Source organism: Tauraco erythrolophus, chromosome 3 (assembly GCF_009769465.1).
Source record: "Tauraco erythrolophus isolate bTauEry1 chromosome 3, bTauEry1.pri, whole genome shotgun sequence".
NCBI classification, from domain to species: domain Eukaryota; kingdom Metazoa; phylum Chordata; class Aves; order Musophagiformes; family Musophagidae; genus Tauraco; species Tauraco erythrolophus.
In genome coordinates this window covers 45,365,182-45,381,218 of record NC_141467.1, presented here as the reverse complement: position 1 = coordinate 45,381,218, position 16,037 = coordinate 45,365,182, and positions in this window count along the sequence as shown.

The following is a 16,037-nucleotide window of genomic DNA, read 5'->3' as shown; positions in this document are numbered from 1 at the left end:
AACAGTGCATCAATAAAGTGTCTTGGAGACTTTTGGATGGAAGAAGGCAAATATGAAATCCCAGTATTTTCCATCACTTAGGGTTTAGCTGTTTTGCAGTGTAGACTATTTGTTTTGTAAACAGCAAAACAAAATTCCAGATGTGTTAATTTGTGTTGATTCTAACAAAGTGCTGCCGTTCTTTTCCTTTTTCATAATACAGTATCGCCAGTACTTAGAGTTTTAGAGATTTTTGTCCTCACTGTAGCCTGAAATGTATTTAGTCACATATCATGACATTATGCAATAAATTGTTTAAAAATGCAAGGTGGGTTTTTCCCCCTGCAGTGCTGTTAAAATACGTGAGACTCTGTTGTGCTTTTCACTCTCCATTTCATCCTTTAGATACTGAAGTTCAGTCCTGGAGATCCATCCTGCTGAAGTGAAGGGACCTTTGTAGCTATAACCCCCCCACACACACGGTTTCCGCAGCAGGTACCAAGAGCGCTCATGTCAGTGGTGCTGGCTTCCGCGGCATCCCCGGCAGTGATGTGGGAGCACCAGTTACTCTCCCTGCAACCCATTTTTCTCTGGGCCCTGTTGCGGAAACCCTCCTCCGTGCACGTCATCCGGCTGACGCCAGCAGGACTATGCTGATGGGTAAAGTTGACTCGCATGTTAAGTCGGTGCCTGTAAGCCCTTGTTTTGCTGTGCTGGTCTTAAGAGTAGTTGGAAAACGTTACCTGCCTGTGAAGTGGCATGTGGAGTGTTTCTTCCCTGGCTGTTTCTGTGTGGAAGCCCGCGCAGCGCTGGAAGGCAGTTGACAAATGGTGATAGTGGCATCACAAGCACATGAAAAAGCACAACTTGCACTTAAAATGCATTTTGGAAATGGACTTAAAGTAAGAACCTGTAGAGTCTTAGCGCGAATAGTTTCTAATATATGTGTATGTGTGGGTGTCATAGACCTTTTCACTTTAAGATCTTTCATGGTTTTTTTTCCTATTTTCTTAAGCCTTGTGCTTGGTTAGGGTCAGCAGCCAGTGAGTGCCCTGAGGGCGCTGCGGAGGGGTGCTCTGCCCTAGTGTCTGGTCCCATGGCTGGAGGCTGGATTTCTGCAGGACTTCTGTACACCAGGGGCTCTGATAACTGAAGTGCATCTTTGATCTATGCAGAGTTTTAATGCCAAAACAGTATGCGTGTCTGTGTGTGTGTTTCATGGGCCTCAGTGTAGATTAATTTCTTCATAAGGTAATTTGGTTTTGCTCTCGTTTCAAATGTGTTTGTGTAACTGTTAATCTGAATATGCAGCCTCATTTGTTTCTGTTATTGTTTCTTGGTCTGAGTCATGCTGGTAGTGCAGAGTAAAAGCTGCCTTTTAAATTATGTATTATTTGAAGGGAGAGAGAGAGAGAGAGATTGTATGATAGGATTCACTCTTCCTCACCTCACCCCACCTCCAGACTCAGAGGACAGGTGTTCAGGAGATGACTAGGTGGCTGTCAGTCAGCTGAGGCTCTTGTCGTGTCTGGTTCCTGCGGAAAAAAGCTGTGAAATTAGATTTTTTGCAAATGACCTATGAACATAATTCTTAGTTAGAAAAAAAAAAAAAATCAAACAAACACAAAACAACAAACAGAAGACAAAACCAGCAAATGTTGGTTTTGGTCTTCAGTGACTTTTGTTATCCTTCAGAAGTGAATTTTTAAGTCAGAGAATGTGTGTGCCTACACAGATACTTTGCTGTTGCCTAAATGAGGATTATTTAGCCGAGAAGCCTTTAGGCGAGAACAGCTGGAACTCATTTGTCATGGCAGAGCACACCTGGACTGGACCCTGGGCTTGGACTGGTTGAGTGCCCACTTTTCCCCATGCACAGATCTCAGCAAACTGAGCCTTGAAGTTGCCTTCAAAGTCACCTCTTGGGAACATGCTGTCTTTGAAGACGGCCCTTTGCCATCTTTTGCCATCTCTGCATGCCAGTGGATTTATGCACTTCCCATAAACATTATCCAGTATGATGCGTGCACTGTCATCTCTTAATTTTTGTTCATGTGGAAAAATGTAACCTGTTCTAGTTCTGTAGAAAAGTTCTGTTTCAGAAGAACTTAGTATTTGCTCACCTAATGGCTGCATTTCCTCTTGCATCTTCGCCTTCTCATCGTGTTCTGCTGTCCAGTGCTAATGTGCAGCCCAGATACCTGTCAGCTCCGGAAGTGTAGTCACCTGTTGCTTGTTATAGGTGAGCTTGCAGTCTGCTCTTTTGTTTTGGGGCCTCCTGTAGGAGTAAATATGGTATTTTCTGATGAATGTTAGTGATCTCCAATGGGAGCGTCGTCGATAGTATAACGTGGCAATGGTGTGCGTTTTCTGTTTCTATTTTTTCTTTTGTTACAGGGAGTGAATATGCCCTTGCTGACCCAACAGAATGGTAAAAGAAGGAATATCAGATTTAGATAGCACTATCGATCTTTACAGGCTTAGAAATTGGTGATCTCTGAAGATACATAATTCTGTGAAGCATTTATGGAAATCTCCCTTTGAAAATATCCAGAATTCATAAATTATATTCCACAGCCACTCAAATGAAGCTTTGTACATTATAGAAGATTTCTGCAAACATTGTAGAGCCAGTAACGTAGATTATACCTCCATGCTTGTGTTTTGGTTTGTGTCGTGCACAAAACCCACATAATATGTGTGTGGAGTTTTCTGTGTGATGGATCATATTAGCCTGAATTCTGGTTGCATCTCGTGACCTTTGCCCACTAACCCATCTTCCCAAAATCCAGTCCAGAGATGTCCCCTCTTTAGAAATTTTCAAGCTAAAATATATATATTTTGCTTTAAATATACCTTCAAGAAATGCAGCGTTATGACCTCTATGCTACTGCAAATGTTAATTTTTCCCTAATGTGGCTTGGCATCGCTTCCTTCTTGGTATTAAATATGCCCCATCTTTGGTGTTTTCCTATGATCTTGCAGGGCTAGAAAAGGCAGGGGATTTAGCCATAGAAAAGAGATTTCTCTCGGAGTTTCCTGATGGAGTACTCAGCACTTAGCTCAAATTCTGGATGTGCGTTTAGCCTGATTGTGGTTGGGTTCATCTCAGTGCTGTACAAGCAGCCTCTTTGTATGGGAAGCTGCTTTGAAGAGATGAGTGAGGAATATGAAGACTAGTACCCGGTCAATGGCGCAGCGTTCCGATCCCTTTCCTGTAGCGTGGGGTGCATGCAGAATTCACGGTACTTTGTGTAATAGGTTGTTTTTGTCAGGGAGGACCTACTTAAGCTACTGATGAGCTCTGCACTTAACACAATCTCAGTCTGATGTCACTTTATTACAGCGTGCTTTTTCCTTGTAAGTAGGAAAACTCAGACACGTGCCTGACGTACAAGTTCTTGATGGCTACTGAGGCAGGTATTTATGTGTCTGCAGTCATGGAATCTGCAGGAACCATGGGTCAAGTTGTGCTCCTTTGGCTTTTCGTTATTGCTTGCTCCACTTCTCCCACCAGTTTGTCCCAGCTGGAAGCTACTTCTGTTATCCCAAACCTCTGAATTTTTGTGTTGCAAAAGTGTGGGGTTTTTTTTTAAAAAAAAATGCCGCTGAGATTTTTTAATTTTTTTTTCCTGTGAATGTGGTTCAGGGAAGAGCAGGGAGTGCGATGACATTGTTTCTGAAAGAATGCACTTTCTTTTCAATAGAAGGGAAAGTCTTGTCCTGCTAGAGTCCCACGTGCAGGCTGTCTGGAACAGCGCTGTCTGAAGCAGTCATTTCTAACCCTGCCAGGTAGTGAGAGACTGGACCTTAAAACTGACACTTTGATCTGTAAGGAATGTTTGAATGGTTTGGAGAAGGTTGATTACTAACCTTTCTCTGATTCTGAACCCTGAATGTTCATGGTAACTAAGGTAACCTGGTTTCATAGGCAAAGAAAAAGGAAGTATATGCTGGTGAGCATAGATATGCTCCAGAATTGTTCTTTGCTATGTTTTTTTTTCTTTCCTTTTTTTTTTTCCCCTTCCCCCAAGGATAAACAGCAGGCTTGCTGGTACATTTGAGGACATTTAGGATTGTTCCCAAGTTCTCTCTGGTCATTACCATTAAGTCATGTCCATGCACACGTGTGTATACATACCTGCGTGCAAACTTGTGCCTGTATCCTATGCCTGGATTATCTATATGTTAGTTACTATTCCGTAATCACCTTCCAGAAGTGCTAAATGGCTATATATTGTGCTCTCAGGAGCAACGACAGGTCATTTGACAAACAGCTGGAGGCATGAGGAAGATTTGCTTTTCACTCCTGTAAATGTCATGCCCTGTTTTTATCAGTAGGGGAGTTTCCTGCTGTGCAAATTCTTGCCTGTGACCTGGTGTGGTAGCGCATCTTCCATCCAACAACTCTCTCCTTTGGGCTGAGCTTCGAAGAAATCCTCGTGCTTTTGGGACAACTTAACGTAGACCTCAGTATTGATGTACAGGAAGGAAACGTACTTCATGTGCTCCTTAAATCTCGGAAGCGTGTTTCTTCAGACCTAGCCAATGCTGAGAACCAAGTGATCCGTTTGTACAGTGGGTTCCGATGAAGGCTGGCTTTTGATTGCATCTTTGATTTTTAGATAAAGGCTGTTGCAAATAGTCTAATTACACATATCTGGCCTTTATCCTCACTGCATTGCCTGCTTGCCAACCAGTGCGATTGCAACTTTTCTTCTAAACTAGCCCCAAACATGTCAATTGCTTAAATCCCTGGAAAGAGGCACTCTTACTGAATTGTCTGAGACCTGTTGAGACCTTTTAGAGCATGGAAAAGTCCCCTGTGAGGATGTGTTGAACTTCAAGAAAGATTTCTCTTCCAAAGACTCTGTTCTGTATTTTTCGTTAGGAAACTGAAGTTTAAAGTTTTGAAAATGGCCCGGCTGAAAATATTGCTTGGTAAGAATTTTTTTTTTTTAATACTTTTGGGTTTTTTTGTTTTAAAGAAGTGTGTCAGTTTTCATGGCCAGTTTTTCAGTCTGTGCTCAGACTGACTGTTAGTCTGTGCTCCTGAATCAGGGTGATAAATTACCTTTTGACCCACCTTGGATTGTTGTTGCTACGCTGGCAAAAGCCCTATTTGCACCAGCAAAAAAAAAAAAAAGTAATTTTATTGGTACAGCTTTGCTTGGGGAGCTAGCAGAAGCTACACCATGAAGTTCAGCCTCCCAGAACCGCACCGGACCCGCACTGCCTCTCCCCAGGCTCAGTTTCGACGCAGTGCTTTGCCGCATTAGTAAGTACCGCAGGCATGCAGTGGAGGAGTTTACTGGTGTTTGCTTGGAATCGCAACTCTTCTCATTAAATGTATTTTAGGGTCACTAATGCCGTTTTTGTAACCGCTCACGACGTTTCTCCTGCTTTCGAAAGGGAGAACGGAGCGCGGTTTTGTGTTGAGAAGTGTTGCGAATTCTCCTGGCTCTTACTCCTGCCTTGCTGTCGTCTCTGTTCTGTTTTTAGACCGAACACAGGCAACCCGGCTATTGCTGGCATCGCTTTCCTGCTATAAGAGCGCTTACCTTTTTGTGTTGGTTAACAATAAAGAAATAAACTCCTAGCCTAGATGCTTCCCCTTCCCTCCAACCACTGCCCTCCCTGGGATTTACTGCCAGAGATGACTCTTGTCATTTCTTTGCTATATTGCTGCTGCTGTTTTAAACGGTTTGGTGTGTGAGCTTTCTGAAACGAGGCGGTGTGTGTAGGATCTTGTGGGTGATGAAGCTGTCTCTTTTCTTACTCCTTTCTCTCCTTGGTTTGTGCTTGTTTGTCCACCATGGTAGGGTTATTAATAAATTGTATACGTCCGTATTAGATACACTTTTGAGGAGGTTTGCATGTCAGTAGCTTGTAAGCAACTAAGGTGCCTCATGTTCAGGTCTGAGCAGATAGGAATCCCCTTGCACTTGAGAGGGCCCGATCTAAAGCCCGGTGAAGTTGGTAGGAAGACTCTTGCTGACCTCAGAGGGCTTTGGATCAGGCCTTATGCTCCCACCTTTGTTGTGCCTCACTTAAAATGGTGCTTTTTCAGTTGTCTGTCTGTTTTTTTTCTGGGTTGTTTTTTTTTTTTTTTTCTTTATATGGTGCTGTGTATAACTTGAATATATTATGCACATATCCTACCCAATGGGTAGAACAAACGAACATACAGAAACAAATAGAAGTTGTTAATACTGTAAGATAATGTATAGATGATACCAATTTTAACACAAAAAAATGGCATAGACTTTGTGAATGCCAGCTTCTGCGCTTGGTCCTTTTTTGTAAGAAGATTTGCAAATGAATGCATACAAATGACAAAAAATCTATGTATTTTATTTTCCTATTAAATATCAATATAATATAAGGGAAGAAGCTTGAACAAATCCTTTTTGACTAGCCTGTGTATAGCACTTGGTTGTTTGATGCATCTTTGCTGTGAAGATCTGTTCTTTTTTTTAATGTGTCACTTTAAGAAAAAGGAAAAAAACAAAACAAAACCTCCACAGCTTTAACCTTGCAACTAGATGCTTCTCGTATTGGTTGTTACCTCGCTATTGCTGAGCTGGACCAGTATTAGCTTCTACTGCTCCAGCAGATACATTATTATTATCCTTGATCACCTTTTTTTTTTTTAACTTAAAAACAGACTAAAACCTTTCAAATCTCTTTATCCACATCCCAGATTTGAAGTGAAGCTCAGACAAGTGGGAACTGTTCCAGACCATCCCTGTGAAATCAAAACTAGGCCAATGAGAGTTTGGTGACAAGAGCCAGACCTTGTGCTATGCCCACTACTGGTACGCAGTCCTACCACTGCAAATTGTCTTAAGGCTTGGTCCATGACTGGGACTCGCAGAAGACGTGTAGCTACAAGGTGGAAGCCTTTAGGGTAGAGGAGAAAAGCTGCAGTGGGTAGCGAGCAGAATGCAGGGTTTGAGCGTGAGCTTTGAGTTGGCTGTGCTGCTGCCGTGTTGGCCACTGACAGCAATGGCTCAGCCCAGGTTTGTATTTGAGATTATGGAGAAATGCCTAAACCTGTTCAGACCCAACAGGGGAAGCGGCGTGGAAAGTGATTCAACACTTTAACTTTCTGCCAGGCTCCCTTGGCAGTTTGGTTCTACCCTGGCGTCTCCATGCGTTCGGCTGTCCGTCCCCGTGCCCCCACAGGCTCTTCGGTAAAGCAAATACCTCAGGAAAACTCAACATGAAGTTCTAGCGTAGAGACTTGCAGATGCTGTACTTATTTTTCTAAGCTGTTTGTTCTAACTATCCCAGGACGGTAGGTTATAAAAAAGTTTATTGGTCCAAGACAGAGTAGTCTTCTCACGGATGGATACCGACTAATCTTTCATACTTGTGTCTGTACGTAACTTTTTTTATACTTGTCAGGCTTTAACCACAGATGTCAGGTAGCAACGTGTTGGGATGTGTTTGAGACGGTGTTTGTTTCTTCAGATGACTAGCTAAATGCTATCCTAAAACTCGGGGCCTTACCCAAGGCCCAGTGAAGTCAATGGTGAGGCTTCCTCTGGTTTCAGTGAGCGTTGAATCCGGTCCGTCATGCTGGAGGGTGGTGCCTTGGGGTGCAGTCCTTCATGACTTCTCTGTCAGTCTGAAACTTCGGCTACATGTTTGTCCATATATCTTTTTGAAAGCCCTCACAGGAGTCCTGTATCTGAACGTTGATCATGGTTGGTTTGGGGTTTTTTTGGTTTAAAGTGTGTAAGTTTTCATGGCCAGTTCTGCATCATCAAGCCCTTCCAGGTAGCTCATATCCATCCCTCTGTAGATTCAGCTGGTTTATCAGTAAGCGTGTACCATAGTGAAATACGTATATTTCGTGGCTGTCATTTGTTAACTCATTTATTGCTTGTCAGGGCATAGAGTATTTGTTTTGGAAGTAGGTCTTGCCTGGCCACATTCATGTTTCTGTTTGCACTGCAGTACCACTTCTGTGCATGAAGGAAGGAAGGAAAGCACACAAAAAACCCCAGGCCTTGACTAGGAATGCTCTGCACAGAGCAAACCTCCTGCTGGAGGAATCTAGGGTAGGATTTATCGTAACAAAACTTGCATATTGAGTGGACCAAACATGAGCATGTCTCCTTTTAGAGGCGCTAATTTGCTTTGAAGCTGCAGTGGAAAGAGCAGACTATCTATTTGTACTCACAGCTGCATTCATGCTTTTCCATTCACCACGAAGCACAGCAGGCAGCCACATTTTAAAAGAAGTCTAAGCAGAAGTTACAAGAGCCTCAGGCATCATAGACCTGGAGAGCAAAAATAATAATAACATTTTTTAAAAAAAAAAATCACCTTAATATTCTTTAACAAAGCTTTTCTACTTATAGCATGAAGAGTACGTAAGTGTCAATAGGGGTTTTATCTTTGTATAGCCATCAGCTGCCCAATGCTGCTGTGCTCAGAGCATCTAATGATGGTATGTACACCAGTCAGGCTGTTACACTTAAAATTAACCATCAAATGCCTGTTTTTTAGAGTGTTGACCCTTTCTTTGTTGTTTCTTGCTAGTTATTTTACAGTGTAAAATGCTTTATTGCTGTATGGATTTTTTTCGTATTTCCAACATTGTGGCTTTCAAGATCACGTTTTCAACATGTCTCATTTTTGTCCATTTTGTTTCAAGCTATTCTGAAATATGTACAGCACTATCAACAATATTTAATCTTTCTTTTAAATTTTATTGTTGTAAAAACAAAGCTATTAAAACCAGTAAGTCTTTTTACAACTGTATTGGAGTTTCTCAGTAGCTGTTCATGTGACACTATGACAAACCTGGCTTGCTTTATTTTTTTTTTTATTTTATTTTCCTTTTAACACAATTTGTTGCTTTTTTTCTACCATAACTCCCAGTTATATACAGGAAAAGATTTCAACTGTTGTGTATCTGACTCTTTTAATTGAGCAAATGGTGATGTCCTAGTTTTTAGACCTAAGGTCTGTTTATTGCAATACTTTTAAAGGAAGATGTTGCTCTAAGTGCTGTTGTTAGTTTTAAATACAGATTTTATGCTTGTTCTTAATATGCTGTGGTTAAACCATGGCACAAAATTATTAAAAATCATGAAATGCATTTGTCTCCTGTTGAATTTATTTTCTTCTTGAAGTGAAAAAACAAAAGGAAAAAAAAAGGTGGAACACTAGGCTGGCCTTCTGTAAAACAGCTACTTGTTGTCTTCCCTTGCTGGTTTGCTGTTGGCAACCAGGTAGTGGATTATTAAGGAATTGGAGGGCGGGCTCAGCCCTTGAAACACAGGGGAGGGCCCTGAGAAGGGGGTGTCTCATGAGGATTTTACATCAGTGTTCTGACTTTCACCTTTTACAATTAATATCAGGATGATTTCAGATGTTTCTGCCCTGCCTTTCTGCCAGAGGCAGCCGTGTCCCAGCACCCACCTCTCACCCCTGTAGTTAACAGTCTAGACTCTTAATCTGAAAGCCACTCACTTTGATTTCTTTAAGATAGCAACCCTGCCTCAATCTCATTGGAAGCCCTGGGTGCTGGTGACTGCCCCTGGTCCATCAGTGCTGACTGACCAGCTGGGACATAAGCAGTGGCCCCAAATCACCAAGTTGCAAAAATTGATTCAAAAATGAACGCACAGGATATGGCTCTTGGGGGAAGGGGTAAAAGCACAACCTTGTTTAAGAAACCTGCAGTGTGCTTTGAATGATACTTAAAATGACTAATTGTGATACAGTATGGGGGGAAGAGAGATGATACAGTGAGTGAGAAACTAGACAAAAGGGTCATAGAATCATAGAATGGTTAGGGTTGGAAGGGACCTCAAAGATCATCCAGTTCCAACCCCCCTGCCATGGGCAGGGACACCCTCAACAACACCAGGTTGCTCAAAGCCTCATCCAACCTGGCCTTGAACACTGCCAGGGGTGGGGCATCCACCACTTCTCTGGGCAACCTGTGCCAGTGCCTCACCACCCTCATTGTAAAAAATGTCTTCCTTACATCTAATCTAAATCTCCCCTCTTTCACTTTAAAGCTATTGCCCCTTGTCTTATCACTATATACCCTTGTAAAAAGTCCCTCTCCAGCTTTCCTGTAGGCCCCCTTTAAGTACTGGAAGGCTGCAATAAGATCACCGCAGAGCCTTCTCTTCTCCAGGCTGAACAGCCTCAACTCTCTCAGCCTGTCTTCATAGGAGAGATGCTCCAGCTCTTGGATCATCTTTGTGGCCCTCCTCTGGACCTGCTCCAGCAGCTCCATGTCCTTCTTGTGTTGGGGACTCCAGAGCTGAATGCAGTATTCCAGGTGGGGTCTCACGTGAACAGAGGAGAGGGGCAGAATCACTTTCCCTCAACCTGATGGCCACACTTCTTTGGATGCAACCAGGATACGGTTGGCTTTCTGGGCTGCCAGCGCACATTGCCGGCTCATGTTGAGCTTCTCACCCACCAGCACCCCCAAGTCCTTTTCCTCAGGGCTGCTCTCAATCCATTCTCTGCCCAGACTGTACTTGTGCTTGGGATTGCCCCAGTCCATGTGCAGGACCTTGTACTTGTCCTTGTTGAACTTCATGAGGTTCTCACAGGCCTGCCTGTCAAGGTCCCTCTAGATGGCATCCCTTCCCTCCAGCGTGTCCACCACACCACACAGCTTGGTGTCATCTGCAAAGTTGCTGAGGGTGCACTTGATCCCACCGTTCATGTCGCCAACAAAGATGCTAAACAGCACCGACCCCAGTACTGACCCCTGAGGAACACCACTCATCACTGGCCTCCACTTGGACATTGAACTGTTGACCACAACTCTTAAGAGTGCGACCATCCAGCCAATTCCTTGTCCACCGAGTGGCCCATCCATCAAATCCACATCTCTCCAGTTTAGAGACAAGGATGTTGTGTGGGACAATGTCAAATGCTTTGGACAAGTCCAGGTAGACGATGTCAGTTGCTCTTCCCTTATCCACCAATGCTGTAACGCCACCGTAGAAGGCCAACAAATTTGTCAGGCAGGATTTGCCCTTAGTGAAGCCATATTGGCTGTCACCAATCAGCCTCTTATTTTCCATGTGCCTTAGCACAGTTGCCAGGAGGATCTGCTCCATGATCTTGCCAGGCACAGAGGTGAGACTGACTGGTCCCATGCAAGACACTCTTCTTTGGTAATACAGATCTTTGCAAGGTAGATCAAACTTTCCATGGCTGGTACCTGTCACTTTGCTGTACTAAAGCTTAACAAAACTAGGAAGGATTTTTATTTTTTTTTTACAGAGCAGTTAATTTCTGTTTCGGTGTAAATTTAAAGTCATGCTTTATTTAGCATGATTATTAATGAAATATTTCTCTTGCGTTATATATTTTATACCTGCGCTTGCTGGATCTTGATCTCTCTGTTGTTGAGATACGATGCTTAGAGGGTGAAGGTGCTTCAAACCTGGGGCTTTCTTGCAGATCTTTACAAGGAAAAGAGATCTGCTGCAGGAGCCACAGTCCCAGCCCGTTTCTTGACACCCTGCTTAGTGAGCAGCCTTGGTGTTACCCTCAGATAGGAACCCAGGGGTGCTCCCCTTGCTACTGCTCTTTCCAAACGGCTTCATTCTTTAAAAGTTACAATACTTATTTTTGATTCAAAAGTAACCTTTTTTTTTTCCTATAACCACCCTGAGTTAGCTCTCCTTCATCTACAGCATTTTAATTCTTCTTTAGTATTTCGAAAATTGCTAGTTCCTTCGTCCTTAGAAGTGCTCCAAATCTCCAAGCTTCTGCTCCTCCTCTACTGTCTGAACCCTGGAACTCCCTGGAAACTGCCTTTTTTTTTTTTTTTTTTTTGAGCCTGCTTTCATCTTTTACTTAATCTGGTTTTAATTGTATTTATATTTGTTTTATAATATGCCATTCTGTTTGATTGTGTTTTAATATCTCTGCCAGTGGTTGCAACTCAGAACTCGGCTATAAATGGGATGTCTCATCTCAGTAGGGTTACTTTTTCCTGTTAAAAGATTAATACAGTGGCTGCTGCAGTCCTGTGAAACCTTTAGGTCTGGCTTCCAGGCTCCCAGCAGTATTGTGCCTCATTACAAACACTCTGTTTTTAACATCCCAAACCCTTTTCTTCCAAAGACCCCTCTGTAATGAGACTTCGTTACTTTACAAAAATTAATTAGGCTTCTCTCATTATCACTGTTTTGATCGGTTGTGCTTTAAATGAGTTCTAATTAAAATGCACATTTTTCAAAACCTTACTGATGAATCCTGGTCTAATAGCTCGCTTCAACTGCAGCGATGCCCTGCTTTTGTGCAGTTTGCATTGTGCCGCTTTTACAGAAGTCCAGCGCTGATTAGGATAAAAATTTGCAAGATTTTTGGTTTTTTGGCTCGTTTTCTCCCTTTTTCCTTTTTTTTTTTTTTTTTCCAGACTGACTGCCAAATGATTGCTCCTGAGAGTGCGGATTACAGCTGAGATAGATACTGAATTCTTTTGCATGTGGTAAAACTGATGTGCTGAGTTTCTCGGTATCCTGTATATTCAGTGGCATTACTTGTCCCCAGAATATTTTAAAACATAAGAGAGAAACTATGTGCTGTACTTACTACTGTTCAACTGCCTATTTCTGCTTACCGTAGGTGTCCCAAGTTGCCCTTAAACAGCACATTAAGTTGGCAGGACTGCATGATTTGTCCCAGTGATGCCTGTCACATGCTAAGCAGGAGGCAGCTTTGCTGGGATGCCAGCGGACGATCTAACCGCAGCTAGAGCGGGGGCATGCTGAAGGCTTGCTCCCCTTACTGGAGGGACTCGTGTAAACCCGGAGATGCTTACTGTGAAATATTTTGTACCCTTTAATGGTTTCCACTACGAAGCGCATTGCAGAACAGTAGCAGAAAGGTGCTAATGCTGTTTTAAAGATGACGAAGCACGCATTTAAGAAGGACACGGCAGGTCTCAGCGCAGTCTGTGGCGGTGCTGGGAATAACCTTCCCATCGCCACCGTTTGCGGTCCCTCCACCTGCAAGGCAGAGTTTCTCCCCGCTCACTTCTAAGACGCACGCACCGCTGTCGCGTACAGAGCTATTTTTCTATGTTTGGCTGATGGTCGCAGGGGTTTAAGGAAGCAGCCGGAACATACCTATCCCTTGTCCAGAGAAAGAGATTATCTTTTTCATGAAGGCCAAAATGCCATCCTTGAGCCCCAGAAGCTGCCTTCAATGCCAACACCAGATCACTCCAGATTAATTTAACATTTGCAGACATTATAGTGATTGACAGTCGAGTTGAGTGGAAAATTCTGGTTTAATCCCGCTCTGTGTGCCACAGACATGGGCTCAGACAGCTTGACCTACATTTAACCCGAGGCAGCAAGAAACTCTTAGGGGAAAAGAAAAAAAGTAGCTTTCATCTCGAAGCAGTGAGAATAGTCCAGCTCATTACATGGCCCTGTGTATATGCATACACCCACAATTGTGTTACAATACCGGGAATATTTCATAAGCTGAGCCAAGTTTGCCCTAGTTGGCTTTACTTGGTGAAGAAGTCGTGTAAGTCAAATACAAAAGCATGAATGTGCTTGCATAGCTGTTCAGCAGGGTTTATGGCAACAGCAAAATGTACAGGAGCTAGTTCTTTCCTGACAATGGGGTTAGGATTCTAAGTGCTTTCAAATTTGCTTACAGCTGCAAACTTTATAGCTCTCAGGGAAAAAGCTGATGAGCTGGTGACTTTCACTAATGTTTTGTCAAGAAAAGCCTAACAGGTAAGGCTTGACTGACTGACTGCAAAGTCAGTCCAGTTCCTTTGTCCCCTTGGTTCTGCAGATCAAAGGTGCTGATGATTACTTGAAAGTTTAACTGTATTTGTTTTGGAGAGTCGCTGGTGCGATATCGGGTGTCACAGCTTCTCAGCGAGGGCTGCACTGGCGCGTGTTAAAAGCCATATGGCTGAGTGATAACTACATTAGCTACTCAACGTGCAAGCCCTCTCACCTTTTAAAATTGCGCTGTATGTTCTGCTGGTACTATGCCCATAGATAAGAAAATAGGTGTGCCAGCTCCAGCCATATGCTAAGCGAAACAGACACTTTCATCTACTGCAAAATTATGCTCTGTCAGGAAAATGGGATCAGGTACACTAAAACTGCCGGTTGACGGTAACACAGCAGAAATAAAGGGCCTGTCACCAGTGAAACTGTGCTCAGAGTAAACTGGGCAGCTGTAGTTTAAGTGCTGCTTGTGCATTGGCAGTTTTGCTTTCTTTTTTTTAAAGCAGATTGGCTCTATACAGGTACGTGCTATGCAGATACATGCAACTCTGCTTAAATACAGGACTACTGCATGACAATCCAAAAAGGTAAAATACACTGTTAGGCGGAACTCAGAGCACTCCATATATAAAATTATCATGTGTTATCTTTATTTTCATGGCTTTGCTAATCTAATCCAATCCAGAATAAAAATTAAACACGGGTATTTGGGGAACGACGCATTCTCCATCAGTCGGCCAAGGCTGAGAAATTTCCCTTCCCCCACTTGAATTCTTCCAAAGTGTCTCCTGCATTAAAACACGGCTGGCACATCTGGGAGGTGGCCGAACTCTGTAGCTGAGTGCAGACACCTGCTTTTGGAGGGGAAAGGTGCTCTCATCACGTCTCATGGAGTGCCTGGATAAAGCGCAGCACTGTTGGTGCAGGCGTGCTGGTGGGAAGCGCTAGTTGGTGCCAGCCGAGGGCACTTGGCACCGCTTCTCGCAGAGCCAATGGGAATGAAGGGCAAGTACAGCATCACTTCGCATCTCCTAACTTCTCTCAGATCCCCATCCTTATGAGCTCTCTAGCAACTCTTCTGGCATTTATTGGCAAATCCATATGAAATTAAAAAAAAACAAACTTGCAGCGTGTGTATTCAGAGCCTAGTGGTGGATCTGCATTCTGTCTGCATCTGCTCTGAGACCCTATTTGGGAAGACATCATCAGTAGGATCAAGGGCCAGGTAAAGGTGGAGCTCAGAAGGAGCCTGCGCTGTCTCTCCACACCTGCTTTACTGCAGAGGGGCTGCCCAGACTGCACTCTGAAGTTATTGGTACTGATCCGTTCCAGTACTAACCACCCAGCAGTATGATTTTGGTTCAGGTTAGATTGTTGGATCACACCTGTGTTTCAGATGGGTTCAACACAGCATCTCAAGTGGAAATTATGTCAGTTTTATGACTTTATAAAACTGGTCAAGAGAGGTGATTCTCCCCCTCTACTCTGCTCTTGTGACACCCCACCTCAAATACTGTGTCCAGTTCTGGTGTCCCCACCATAAGAGAGACATAGATTTGTTGGAGCGTGTTCAGAGGAGGGCCACAAAGATGATCCAGGGGCTGGAGCACCTCTGCTACGAGGATGGGTTGCGGGAGCTGGGATTGTTCAGCCTTGAAAAGAGAAGACTTCGGGGGGACCTAATAGCTGCCTTCCAATACCTGAAGGGAACCTACAGGAAGGCTGGGGAGGGACTTCTTACAAGAGTGTCCACTGACAGGACAAGGGGAAATGGGTTTAAGTTGAAGGAGAACAGATTTAGATTAGATCTTAGGAAGAAATTCTTCAGTACAAGGGTGGTAAGACTTTGGAATAAATTGCCCAGAGGAGTTGTGGATGCCCCCTCCCTGGAGGTGTTCAAGGCCAGGTTGGACGGATCCTTGAGTAGCCTGATCTAGTTGACAGGCAGGTTGGATTAGATGATCTCTGAGGTCCCTTCCAGCCTATGCCATTCTATGATTCTATGATTTATTCTGATTGCAAAAGAACGTAAGATCCTTGATTCGGCATGAGATTAAAAGAAGGAGGATGGAGACTAATTCTGTCATGATTCAAACTGCCAATGGAGTTGACTCAAAAACCGAACCATGTTTGAGAAACATGAGCTCATACTGCATCATACGTATCAGGAAGCCATGGCCCATGGAATCTGGTACTGAGTATGCTAAACCTGAATTTAGCACATTGGTGACCCAACATTAACAAAACAGTGTTTGGCAGCAGCCTCGCCCTTCAGCTACTGCAGCGTGAAGCTGCCTA